General features: G+C 38.1%; 1 long non-coding RNA gene across 1 annotated transcript; it reads left to right on the forward strand.

Annotated features, from left to right (window-relative positions):
* Nucleotides 1–65: 65 nt before the first annotated feature.
* LOC307170458 lies at nt 66–6,472 on the forward strand. Its single transcript, XR_013823394.1, has 4 exons — nt 66–285; nt 1,229–1,491; nt 4,431–5,366; nt 6,106–6,472. It is a non-coding gene; the product is annotated as an uncharacterized lncRNA (long non-coding RNA).
* Nucleotides 6,473–13,351: the final 6,879 nt, after the last annotated feature.

Here is a 13,351-nt window from a genome sequence, read left to right on the forward strand (position 1 = left end):
CTATAGCTTCCTCTCACCTCTTGGATTTCATCACACTTTTTGTTCTCAAACTGGAATGTGTTTGAAAGGCAACAAGATTGCTAATTAACGCCTAGCGATGCTAATTCTCCCAAGAAAAGAAAGTGTTTCTTCCAGTTGGTTTGTAGTTTGTATGTTGATTTATGTTTTGTGGGTCAATGATGTATAGGAGTGTCCATGATAAAGAAAAAGAAGAAAATCTTTACTATCCCGTGAGGCCACGGGAGAGGATTTATGAATGGCAGTGAAGAGGCGCAACTGACGCTGGTAGGTCACATGATAATGACAACATGGCAAATGTAGTGCGTTCATACTACACACATTCAATATAGACCATACTTTTTTAGCGGTCGCAAAAGTAATTAATTAATCAAAATAAGTACCTACTTAAGAGAGTATGTGATTTTGGATGTGGAAAATGTAGGGGGCGGATACTTTCGAAATGTGGGCGTTGCACTCAAAAATTAATGCAAATTTGCAGTCAATTATGGAGGGGTTTAAGCAGACTAAATGATTGGAAAAGTCCGGCATATGACATTTTAATTAAATCACACAAAAAATTAAACATAAATATGAATGCATGCTAATCATAGATGCATTCGAGTTTTCGTTTATATGATTATTTTCAATGCATTTTTAGTAAATGAATACATAGAGGGGGGAAAGCATCACGTCATTGACCTCAGTGATCTTGGAACGCTTGGAAAGCATGGCTTTTTGGACTTGAGAGCAGACAAGGAAGCTAACAAGCTCAGTCTTTCGGATAACACAAGTGGCCTCCTTGTAAAAAGCCAATAATCCTTACAGTTCTGGTTGAGTAGCTTAAGACCCCCCTTGATCTTTGGGAGGATGGGAGTCAAACATTCCAATCCCGACGATCCCCTTTGGCGATCTCCGTCAGTGTAAAAGACAAATTTGGCCCAAATCCTTTTCCCCGTGAGTTTTATTTGCGTTTAAAAGAGGTTATGAAAATAACTTTCTGTCGTGCCTTTGTCGAAGTTTAGGGGGCCGAGCTTGGATGAAGCTGGAGGGGGCCTAAGTCTAGAATAGTTTTGAGTGAGTCTCCTTGACAAGAAGTTGGCGGTTTTTCTCATCTGCTTCTTTGTTTGTTTCAGCAGACCTCAACAATTCTGCCTGTTCCTATGTGCAGTCTATAAGGGGCGTGAGGAATGGTGGGGGCTACCTGTTAACAGTTGTGCTTTTATTCCAGGCACCCTAGGGAGGCAGCAGGCACGGTCCGCTGCTGCTTAAAGACTTGGCCGTGGTGCCAAAGACACATCTGGTCCGTTTGAGCCGTGCAGATGCTACTTGGAACCATCTCCATCTCAACAAACTGTCTGAAAGAATTCGGCACATGTAATAATGAGCTCTTTTTCTTCAAATGGTCTCATCGTCAGAGCATTTGGACTGAGATGAGGCAGTTTCAACAGGAATATAATCTGGAACGAATTGAGCAAATTGTAACTCTGACTGGTAAATCTCAAATTCCCAGTGTCTTTTCATGTAAACTGGCTGAAATACTGTGAAAGGCCAAAGTTCTCAGCGTATACATGGCAAAAATCCAATATATGTCCAGTGACAAATTAAAGGGCCATTATCAGCCATTGTGCTGCCTGATGTACAGGCCAGGTTAACACTGCATGAATTTCCATGCTAGCCTGAGCTAATCTATGTTGGTTAAAGCCCTATCTGTCCATCTGTGTCACTTCTATCTATCTATCTATCTATCTATCTATCTATCTATCTATCTATCTATCTATCTAGAAGTGCCATAATGCAACGCTTTTTGCCACAACAGGAAAAAGAGCAGAACAAGATGAGACGTATATCACAGAAGATGTTTACCAGGGGGCACATTACATATCTTATCTGTTTGGTAACCATGGCAATTTCAGTTAGGACCTAATTTAGGACAAAAGCTATTACAAAATGACATTTCTTAAAGGGTTAGTTCACCCAAAAATGAAAATTCTGTCAGTAATTACTCACCCTCATGTTGTTCCAACCACGTAAGACCTTCGTTCATCTTCGGAACACAAATTAAGATATTTTTGATGAAATCTGAGAGCTGGATCACTTCTCCATAGGCTGCTAGGTGGCCGAAACTTGCTGGCCCAGAAAAGTTATTAAAGAGATCGTTAATATAGTCCAAGTGACTACAGTGGCTCAATCTTAAGTTTATCAAGCGACGAGAATACTTTTTGTGCGCAAAAACAAACAAAAATAACGACTTTATTCCACTATTAATTTCCTTCTCTCTGGGCCTCTAGTTGGTTCACGTAGTGTTTTTGCGCTGCGCGTCTGTGTTATACGTCATCACGCATCACACACATGACCAGCGTCGACCAATAGTGAGCATACGTGGTGACGTGTAACACAGACGCGCTGCGCAAAAACACTACGTGAACCAACTAGAGGTCCAGAGAGAAGGAAATGAATAGTGGAATAAAGTCGTTATTTTTGTTTGTTTTTGGGCACAAAAAGTATTCTCGTCGCTTTATAAACTTAAGATTGAACCACTGTAGTCACTTGGACTATATTAACAATCTCTTTAATAACTTTTCTGGGCCAGCAAGTTTCGGCCACCTATAGCAGCCTATGGAGAAGTGATCCAGCACTCAGATTTCATCAAAAATATCTTAATTTGTGTTCCGAAGATGAACGAAGGTCTTACGCGGTTGGAACAACATGAGGGTGAGTAATTACTGACAGAATTTTCATTTTTGGGTGAACTAACCCTTTAAGTGCATAATCTTATCTTAAATGCAGATGGGAAAAGGGTATTACAGAAGCATCCTAACTCCACAAAAAAATCCTAAAAACTGTCTTAACAACCCCAGTTGTGTCCTAACTTCAAAACTATTTGAAAGCCAGTCACAAAAACATTGCCCTGTCTGAGAATGGCATTACATTTATTAATGTAATACGAATTTGTGAAAAATCCTAAACTAACTGCAGATCTTAACTTTAGACTTAAGATATTAAAGCTACACTGTGTGATTTTTACCCCCATCTAGCGGTGAAATTGTATATGACTACCCAGTGAATATTAGTTTCTGTTCCTCTCAATTCCGAGGGCGTTTTCACTCCTACGGTGGCCGTATTATTCCAAGATTAACATGGCTTCCAGTTATCGACTTCGTCCATGACAATAATAAACAATACGTCTAAAATGAATAAAAGTACAGGACAGATGTCAGGAGGTAAACGTCACCCTTGGAATCGGCTATCCCAGCATAATCAGATTAGGCTAACGTTACAATGTGTACAAAGTAAAAGCAATTAAAAATAACTAAAATTTACAGTGTCCTTTTTTATATATAGCTTAAAAAATTGCGCCTTTAAAACTATTCATCACCTGTGATCCGTCGCAGCACAGATTTATGTTACAAGGTAAACAATACTTTTTCACCATTGACGCAAGGATGAAGTTATACTAGAGGTCGTTCTGGCGTTATGCACAACCATGCTATGGTTAGACAAGCTTCGAATAAATAATAATAATAATAAAACTTCGAATTTACACAAATGAATTACAACAGGCTGAATTACCTGTCGAGAAGAAAGCAGGCAACCTCGGCGTCCGTTTTAAAATCTTTTCTCCTCATGAGCTCTTTCCATCTGGGAAAAGTTACTCCAATATTGACTATGGTCTTGCTGATTTGTCTGTCGCGGTGACGTTTTAATTCTCTCTTTCAAATGTGAGTACACACACACACACACACACACACACACACACACACACACACACTATCTTTCAAATCTGCTGGCACTCGCGAGCTCGCGAGTAATCTCCCCCTCGCATTCGTCACGTTGTCACTGAGTGAAAAACGCAAAAGGCGAAGCTTGAATTTACAGGCATGTCCCTCTTTGGCTAATGTAGTTTCAAGATGGAGGGGCAACATGGCGACCGGCATTCGAACCCCTCACCCGTATGTACTTTCAATGGCAGATTATAAACTTAAGAGAATACTTTATTACTTGAAAGAAGTAAATATACATTAATGAGCACATATATTTTTGAAAGAACTAAGTGTTTTTTGCTAAGAATCAACTAAAAAAAGTTACACAGTGTAGCTTTAAGTTTCTGTAATACAGAGTCTGATTCTTTTTTGTAGTGTGAAATGGATTATCTTTTCTCCATCTTTGATGTCACAGCTCTGGATAGTGGCTGGTAAAGGGTTTGAGACTGCATGTCCATAAAGGTCATATTTTGGTTAGTCTAAATCTCTACAGCTGAGCCTTATACAGTGAGGTCATCTGCCAGCCATCACCATGTCTTTCAACAAGTACATGCAAAACCACAACTTTGCCAAGAACGATTTTATGTTACAATACTTTATGACCATGTGACTATGTTTTCAGCAGCCTTTAAACTTTGAATAATCAGACTATAAACAATTGGTTTCTAGGCAGTATGATGAAGTCCACGCTCACACACACCAAGAAGGTGCAACCTGATGTCCACGGACCTGTTCCAGTGCGGATGGAAAAACTGCACTGAGACGCACACAAGATCTTACGGGTGTTGCTTGAGAGAAAGACACAGTTCCATGTGGCCCTGGAGAGCCATGAAGCCGGAATTGCACCATTCCTAGTCCAGTCCAGACAGAAGGGCCTGTCTGGAATGCAATGTGTTGGCCATCTGCAGACGGATGTTCATAGCCGCTCTCCAAAGACCAAACACTCGCCTGAGAAAGTCCACATCAGAACATCGGATGGTGGCAGCTACCCAATTTTCTCATCTCTTTGCCGTCTCCATTCATCTGAGAGGATAAAATGTGGAAACTCATTCTTTGGTTAATTTATTGATTTAGTAATCAGTCCAAACCATCTGTTTGCTTGAAAACTAGGTCACGCCGCAAGCCGAGGACACAACAGCGACGGTTTTGTCAGAGAATAAGGTTGCTCTAAGAAATATGTGACTTTTATCAACACCGAGTTCATCGGGACATGCTCGGGTGACGGAACGAGGATGGAAGAAGATGAAAGACTTCTTCTCTGATCCTTTCCTTCGCTCTTATTGTCTCCTCAGCGTTCTCCTGAGATGAGGGTTATGGACTACAGAGAGGTTGAATTTGGCTGCATTCCAGCCACATCTGCTCTACTGCTGTTGCACTTCTCCCTCTCTTGTATTTTTACACTTACTGCTCTCGTTTTTTGCAGCGCACACACTTTTTTTTAGGTTTTAGCAAGACACTAATGACACGTTGCCTATGGATTAGAATTGAACCAAGGCGTTCCTTCATTTCCTGATTCGGTTAGGTAGATGACAGGATAAAAATGGTTAGTTTTTCAGGTAGCTTTACAGGAAGGTTTCTTCAAGCCAGAGTTCTTCTAGATTTAGGGTGTATTCACACCAGGAAAGTCCGATAGTTCACTTGCTTTGGTCCGGACCAAATAGGATGTTGATTTTTTTTGTTTGGTACGGTTCGCTTTCACACTGTTCTTTTTACAAGTGAACCAAAATGTGTAAACAAAACCACACGTGTGCTAAGGTCGTCCATTCATTGGACAGGAATTCTCAAGCAGGGAAAAGCAGGAAGTGCACAAACAGGCTCAGCATGGAGATATTTCGTAATGTAATATTTGTTATTTTACTGATTTGGTGTTATTCTCTACAAACGCAATATGAAGAAACTATATGGTATAGATAAAAGCCCGCCCGCACCGACAATTGATTGCTTGATTCCTTACATGCGCTTCGTGAGGCACACTAGCTGGCACACGCACGCAAGGTCTCTCGCTCCCTCTCTCTCTGCCGTGCGCGCGCTCTTGCTCGCTCGCTCGCTCGCTTTAGACACCATTATGCCAAAATGTCCGTATCCTCATAAGAGCAGTCAAATAAAAGGCGCAGTTTTCTGCAATTGGGTCGGTTCATGTTCACACCATAAACGAACCGTACCAGAGTTCGTTTGGAACCGTACCGAGACCACCTCTTCAGCTGGGTCTCGGTTCGATTGTTTGGTCCGCACCCGAGTTCGATTGCTGTATTCACACCTGCCCAAAAGGTCCGCACCAAGGGGGGAAACGAACTAGAGTTCGATTCAATCGAACCAAATGAGGCAGGTGTGAATACACCCTTAGTCTCAGTTTTTTTCTGTTTCTTCATGTAATCCCAGACAGACTTAATGATGGTAAGATGAGATCTCAGTGTGCATCATACCGGCTGTTGTCAGATTCCTTGTGCATACAAAAATCTCACTGGATTATTATAATCAATGGCAAAAGGAATGTTTGGAAATGTGAACTGATATTTCCTACTGACACACTACAGCAAAATATATAAATAACTGGGTTAAAACCATTTTTTGTGTGTGTGAAAATACTAACGTGCCTGAGACTTTTGCACAGTACTGTATATATTATGAAGCTGTAAGCCACTAATACTTTACTTTCCATAAATAGTCTTTTTTAAAATTAACATTTTAAAATAAAATTCCCAAACACTTGTATACTTTTTTTTTTTTTTTAAACAAAGATTTACTTTAAACTAATTGTTATTGTCATATATATTAGAGCCAGGGGTTAACACAGCATTGGTGCTCATGTGGCTCATATTTACTCTTAAATGTTGACATCAATTAACCCAATAATACCCAGATTTTACTCAGAGATGTTGGAATTTGAAATTAATTGGCCAAGTTCATAGCAAGTTAAACTGGAATGACAGGAAGTTGAATTAATTGCTACAAATCCAAAATAATTTCTTAACTATTTTTTTGACAAATAATTTATAGGCCTATATTATATATAAATATAGAATGGTCAATATATACAATATATAAATGTATATATATATGTATGGAATTATGTAAAGAAACTTTTATTTCGGATGCGATTTATATATATATAAAATCGCATCCGAAATAAAAGTTTGTTTACATAATATATATATGTGTGTACTGTGTATAATTATTTTGTATTTATAAATACACATGCATGCATATATTTGAGAAATATTTGCATGTATATACTGTATATATACAGTATTTATACATAATTTATATTATATATAAATATTTTATATATAAATGACATTTTTCTTAAATATATACATGCATATGTGTGTATTTATATACACAAAATAATTATACACAGTACACACATATATTTTGTAAACAAACTTTTATTTTGGATGAGATTAATCATATATATATATATATATATATATATATATATATATATATATATATATATATATATAATAAATTACATATAATTAATATATATAAAATATATAAATTACAAAAATTTGGGTAAACAATAAAAGATAAAAACGTATATTTGATAGTTCAGCAGCTCCGAGCGTTTTAATGCCAGGAAGAAAGAATGAATAAAAAGGGCACATTGAAGAGAGGGAGGTGTGTGTATGTCTGTCGGAAAGGGAGCTATAGCTGGGAAAAGGAGAGTAAAAACAAGGCCCTGTCAATTAGTTGCATCTAATCAGTGACACTGCACTGCGCTTGAACCTGCCCAGGATGCCAGCAGCAGACAATTATAAACCTCGTGAGCGCTCACTGCACAGAGAGAGGGGGGGCGGCTAGAGTCGTGCACTGAACTCCTGACCCTCTTCACACACCAAGCGTCTGTTGTGGACTCCGGGAGGTGCAAGATGGGTCACAGCAAGCTGTGAAGGGGAGACCAGGGCTGGGGGAGCTTGGGGCATAGAGAGGGGTGGATGGAGGGGAACAGTAGCTACTGTGCAGAGAGATTACCCTGCTACTGTGCCGCCATCAAAGCCACAGCTGAGATGGAGGATATACGTGCCATGTCATCTGCAAACAAGCTGGCGATCTGATCATTTACGTTTTTACAAAAATTGCAATTTTCGGCAATGGTTATTTGCAGTACTTTAGGGTCCTCTTATCACTGATCATTCTTGCTGTATGCATGCACTCTTAAAAATAAAGGTTGTGTATTAGCATTGATGGTTCCATAAAGAACCTTTGACATCCATGGAAACTTTCAAATCCACAAAAGCTCCTTTATTTTAAAAACTTAGTCTTTAACTTTTTTAAAGATTTTATTTAACCAAAATATTATCAAAAAAGTACCCCGTTGTAATATTTTCCCTTTAAAAAACTGTTCCATAAATCATAAAACTTTGTTTACATCATCATCCTTTTATAGTGATGGTCTGCCATTATTGACTCACCCTCATGTGATTTCCTTTGCTCTGTGAAACATAAAAGAAGATTTTTTAAAGAACATTAGCAACCAAATAACATTGACTGCTATCTTATACTGAGATATTTTTCAAAATATCTTAATATTTAGGGTTAACTATACTTTTTAACAAGTGAACTCGGCAAGGATGGAAACGCTTTTTAATGTTTTGTTATTCTCGTCAGTAGGGGGCGAGCTTAAAATGCCAATCCTGTCAGCGATTAATAAAGTGGATATTCGAGGAAATATCAGCCTTAAAAGGTCAGTATGCTTTTTTTAAATGACAGTTTCATGTTAAAACGTAGCCTATATGTTTAAGTCGTGTGTGGCTATAATTTTGAAATGCTTACTCAGAGATAGGCTATCTATCAAAAAAAAAAAAAAAAAATTTTTTTGTAAAAACCTTAACCATTTTTACCCTTAAATCAGTTCACAACTGCTCACTGTGCAAGTCCAAAGGCAATTGCAGTGGATGCAGTGCAGTCTAAACAATTTCAGAGTCATCTTTAGGAAAACAACAGGTTGCCCAAGAAAGGTTTGAGTGCCTGTGTGTGTGTGTGTGTGTGTGTGAGTGAGTGAGCGTGTGACACCGTGCACCTTCATGCATAAATGTATGAATACATGCGGTCAAAAGTCACGGAACAAGATGTGAATAAGATACCAAATTGGTAGATCATGTGCAATTGCTTTTTACGCTGTCGTTTGCATACACTTTGAAATTCGTCTTCTGGGGGAATCGCTCCCAGATGTTGAATATTTTTCTTTAATCATTTCCATTGGTCCGCTCTCGCGCTGTGTGAGGTGACACGCCGTCTTAACCCGACCATCTATATGTTTGCCTCTAAGTCATTTGTGAAGATTAAGCAATGCATAATTATTCATTTTATTAAATATTTAGAATACTTTGATGCTTTATTAACTTTAGTAATGTATAAAGTGAGTAAATGTATATTTACTCAAATAAGAGCGAAAGCGACCGTTGGTGACATCATTATGGGCGTGTTCAGCGATTTTTTTAAAGACCAACAAAAATGTATACAATTGCATATTATGGTATATACATTTTCTAAAGTTTTTATAGATCATAGTATTTGTTGTCTGGGTTTAATTTATACTAATTTATAATGTTACACAAGATTTCTATTCTGTTCTTTTGAACTTAATTTTCATCCAATCATGAAAAAAATGTATCTTTCCACAAAATAAGCAGCACAACTGTTTTCAACATTGATAATAATAAGAAATGTTTCTTGAGCAGCAAATCATCATATTATAATTATTTCTGAAGGTAATGATGCTGAAAATTCAGCTTTGCCATCACAGGAATTAAATACATTTTAAAATAGGCCCTCCAAACTCATGTGTGTGTGTATTCTATATGCAAAATATTTTTTCTTTGACCTAAACCTGTTCTTGACAGTGTTTGTGAGCTCCCTCTCCTCTCTCTTGTCTGCCTGACCTTCACATCATCCCTCTACTGCCTCATGAGTCACTGCATCAAACAACACTTGCCGACCAAACTCTCTCTCTCTTTCTCTCTCTCTGTCTGTTGCTTTGTCTTTCTCTCTGCTTCTTTCTAACTTCTGCTCACCTTCCTGAAGAGGTCAGCTAGGCCCCAGACAGGCAGACACAGCGCTTCACACGACACACACTTGGGAAATTCCACCACGGCACAAAAACAGATGCAGCATGAGGAGGGAAAAATGCACATTTTGTCTCTTTGAAGCCAGCACTGAACCATCATATGTGAATAAGACTAATTGCTACTAGTTTAAAATTACATTTCTGAGATAGTTTACGTTTATTCATTGAGCAGATTCTTTAAAAGCTTCCTGAAACGCCTCAAGTTTTCTTCCAGGAACGAAAGGGGTCACAATATTCCTCCTTTAAATAATTCCTGCCCAAGTCAAATGCAAAAAAAAAAAAAAAAAAAAAAAAAAAATGGGACACGGCCTGGGTGAGTTAGTAGTGATGGTGGTTGAGGAGATTCCCCCTTCCATATGTAAAAAGCTATTTGAGTACCTACAAAAGCGCTATATAAATGTAACAAATTATAATTATTATTTCCGAAACGCACTCGAAGCGGTTGACCAATCACAACACAGTGGTCCAGAGGACCAATCAGAGCACATTGCTCTTTTCGGAAGGAGGGGCTTCATAGAGAACTACACAGGGGTGCATTTCCCGAAACCATCGTTAGCCAACTATGGTCGCAAGTTCCCCCATTATCAGCTTAGTTCAACGAGTCACACCGTTTTAAAAAGTAGAGAAGTATGCAATTTCAGGTGCAGCCATAGTTTTTTGTTTGCATGATGTGAACTTAATAAATCCTTATCTTGAGCAAAATAAGCAAGCTGACATTTCGTACAATCTATATCTTTTTTTTTCTGAATATATGTAAATGTCATTACGTCTTTTAGTTTGTCAAGAGATTTAACGTGCTGGAGTGCGCATGTGTGTTCGTGCTCCAGTATGGAAGAACAAGCCTAATAGCCTATGATTGAATCTGGAAATAAAGCAAAATAACAGAGAAAAATGAGAATTAGTCCTCAGATGCCATGTCTGTAATTTTTAGCAAAACATCTAGCATTTATTCGATCTCAAACAGATTCATTAAAAGTTATTAATCCACCACCTGTGTGAATTAAAGGGGTGGTTGATTATGATTTCACTTTTATAACTTTAGTTAGTGTGTAATGTTGCTGTTTGAGCATAAACAACATCTGCAAAGTTACAACGCTCAAAGTTCAAAGCAAAGGGAGATATTTTATTTTAAAGCTTTTTAAGGACTACAACAAACGGCTGGTAGGGACTACACGACATTCCTCCTGGGTTAGTGACATCACTAACCCTAAAATTTAAATAAACCACGCCCCTGGGAAAGCATTTATAGATTATCATGACAGAATATGCTAATCAATGACTAGAAGATAACTACACATAAGCTACCTAAATTAATCACCTAACCATTCAGAAATGTCCTGTTGCTTCTACATGTTGCCCCTTCTTCTTGAGTCTCTCCATCATTGTCTGACACGGTTTGAACATAAAAGGCAAACATTTTCAGTGCATGTCTGTGTGAGGTCAAAGGACACAAGCTGTTGTAGCTCCGCCCTCTGTGCCGGGAGCAGCAGCTCATTTGCATTTAAAGGGACAGACTCACCCTCAAAAAGTGACAATTTTAACATGCTATATAAAAATATCTGTGGGATATTTTGAGCTAAAACTTCTCTGGGGACATCAAAGACTTATTTTACATCTTGTGAAAATGGCATTATACCACCCCTTTAACCAATGTGGATTAATGACAAATTTGCGACAATGCGGTTTAAGAGAACAGTCGTAGCTAGTTGATTTCTTCAACAATGCATCAGGGAGTTACATGGTTGTATGGGAAATGCACTGAGAGACCGGGAAGAGAGGTGCTGCAACAATGTAAAATATATCAAAATAATGTTTTTATTTTATTTTATTAACAAGCATACAAAACTATTCTTTGAAACTCATTGAAATGTCCCAAATTTGTTTTACAGTTTTGCTCTACATTACGTTCACCTGATAAAGTTTAACCTAAAGTTATTGTCCTTGTCTTCGTGATTTTTTTGGTCATGATCACCACAATTACAGACTCTAGTTCACTGTCATCAGCAAAATGTCATGCATTTAGACTCGGACTTGAAAAGGTTAATTTGAGGTCGCATTTTCCTTTTATACTGTGACCTTCACTGATGATCAACTAATCCCACATTGACTGTGAAGGATGTCCTGACTGGATACGTGGGCATGTTCAAGGGTTTAACCCCATTTGCCCTCTCTTTTATTTAACCTGCTGATTTATGAGTCTAGGCATAGAAGAGAAACAGCCATGTCACTGCCATATGGTCCACGAAATGACCCAAACCAGCATGGTGACGCCCACTGGAGCCTACGGTATGCATGAGATTTTGCTGAGTATGCGTGTGTGTTTTACATATTTGCCATCATTGCTGTATGGTTACTATGGTGCTCACTTTTCAGTTTTTGTTTTAGTCAGTGTTTTTGTCTGTTGACCAAAATATCCTTCAAATATAGTCAATATCATAATGTCATATAACTAAAATAACATCTAATTTTAATTGACGAAAATGACATTTTAGTTTACAAGAACATAATTAAAATATTCAACCACTTATATTAATTTAAATGTGTCAAAATTAACAAAAAATTCTAAACTGTACTTGTGAAAACTTGAGCTCATTAAATAATGCTATCAATTACACAGTTGTAATTAAATATTGTGAATTCTTTTAATTTCAAAGTCACCATGGAATCAAAATTGACAAACCTTTTTTTTTTTTTTTTTTTTTTTTTTTTTTATGGAATATTGCAGTATTTATTATAAATGATTTATCCATGCACATAATTTCTTTAAATTCATGTGCCCTCGTAATCATTAATTAAAATAACTTCCCCTCCCTCTTACAGTGACATTCTCTTCTCTAATGACGTGTTTACTGGTGTGACGGCGGGACAACCTGTCACTCACATGAGATCGACCAATAGCAAACCACAACCATCCGCTCAATCCCCCATGGACAAGACGTTTCACTTGGATACATGACACTTCAGAAACACGCTTGAATCGGTTGACCAATCACAACATACTGGTCCAGAGGACCAATCAGAGAACATTGCGCTTTTCGGAAGGAGGGGCTTCATAGAGACTGGAACTACACAGAGGTGTGTTTCCCAAAAACATCGTTAGTCAACTATGGTCGCAAGTTCTGTTGTTATCAGCTTAGTTCAACGAGTCGTTGTTTTCCGAAACCATGGTTCCAACGAACACTAGCAAACAGCATCGCAAAGTTGTGTGGTTGGAACGGCAGCTCTCATCCTGTGGTTGGAGTTAGAATTGCTGTTAAAGTGCCGTTTTTAAAGAGTGCGCATGTGCATTCGTGCTCTAGTATGGAAGAACGAGCCTTGCGGACGGAAGAAAAGACTATCGCAACTTCCGTTTCATGATTTTTTTGTCTCACTTTCTTTGATGGTTCCAACCCCTCAATAACAAACTTTTTCAGTAATTTTGTTGAGGAGATAAACACTGGACAGACATTTGGCAATTCACTCCTTAGTGATTGGTTTTTGTTCAAATCCAAAATGCATGCCAAACACCACTATAAAGGAA

This window comes from Squalius cephalus, assembly GCF_949319135.1.
Source record: "Squalius cephalus genome assembly, chromosome: 13".
NCBI lineage: Eukaryota > Metazoa > Chordata > Actinopteri > Cypriniformes > Leuciscidae > Squalius > Squalius cephalus.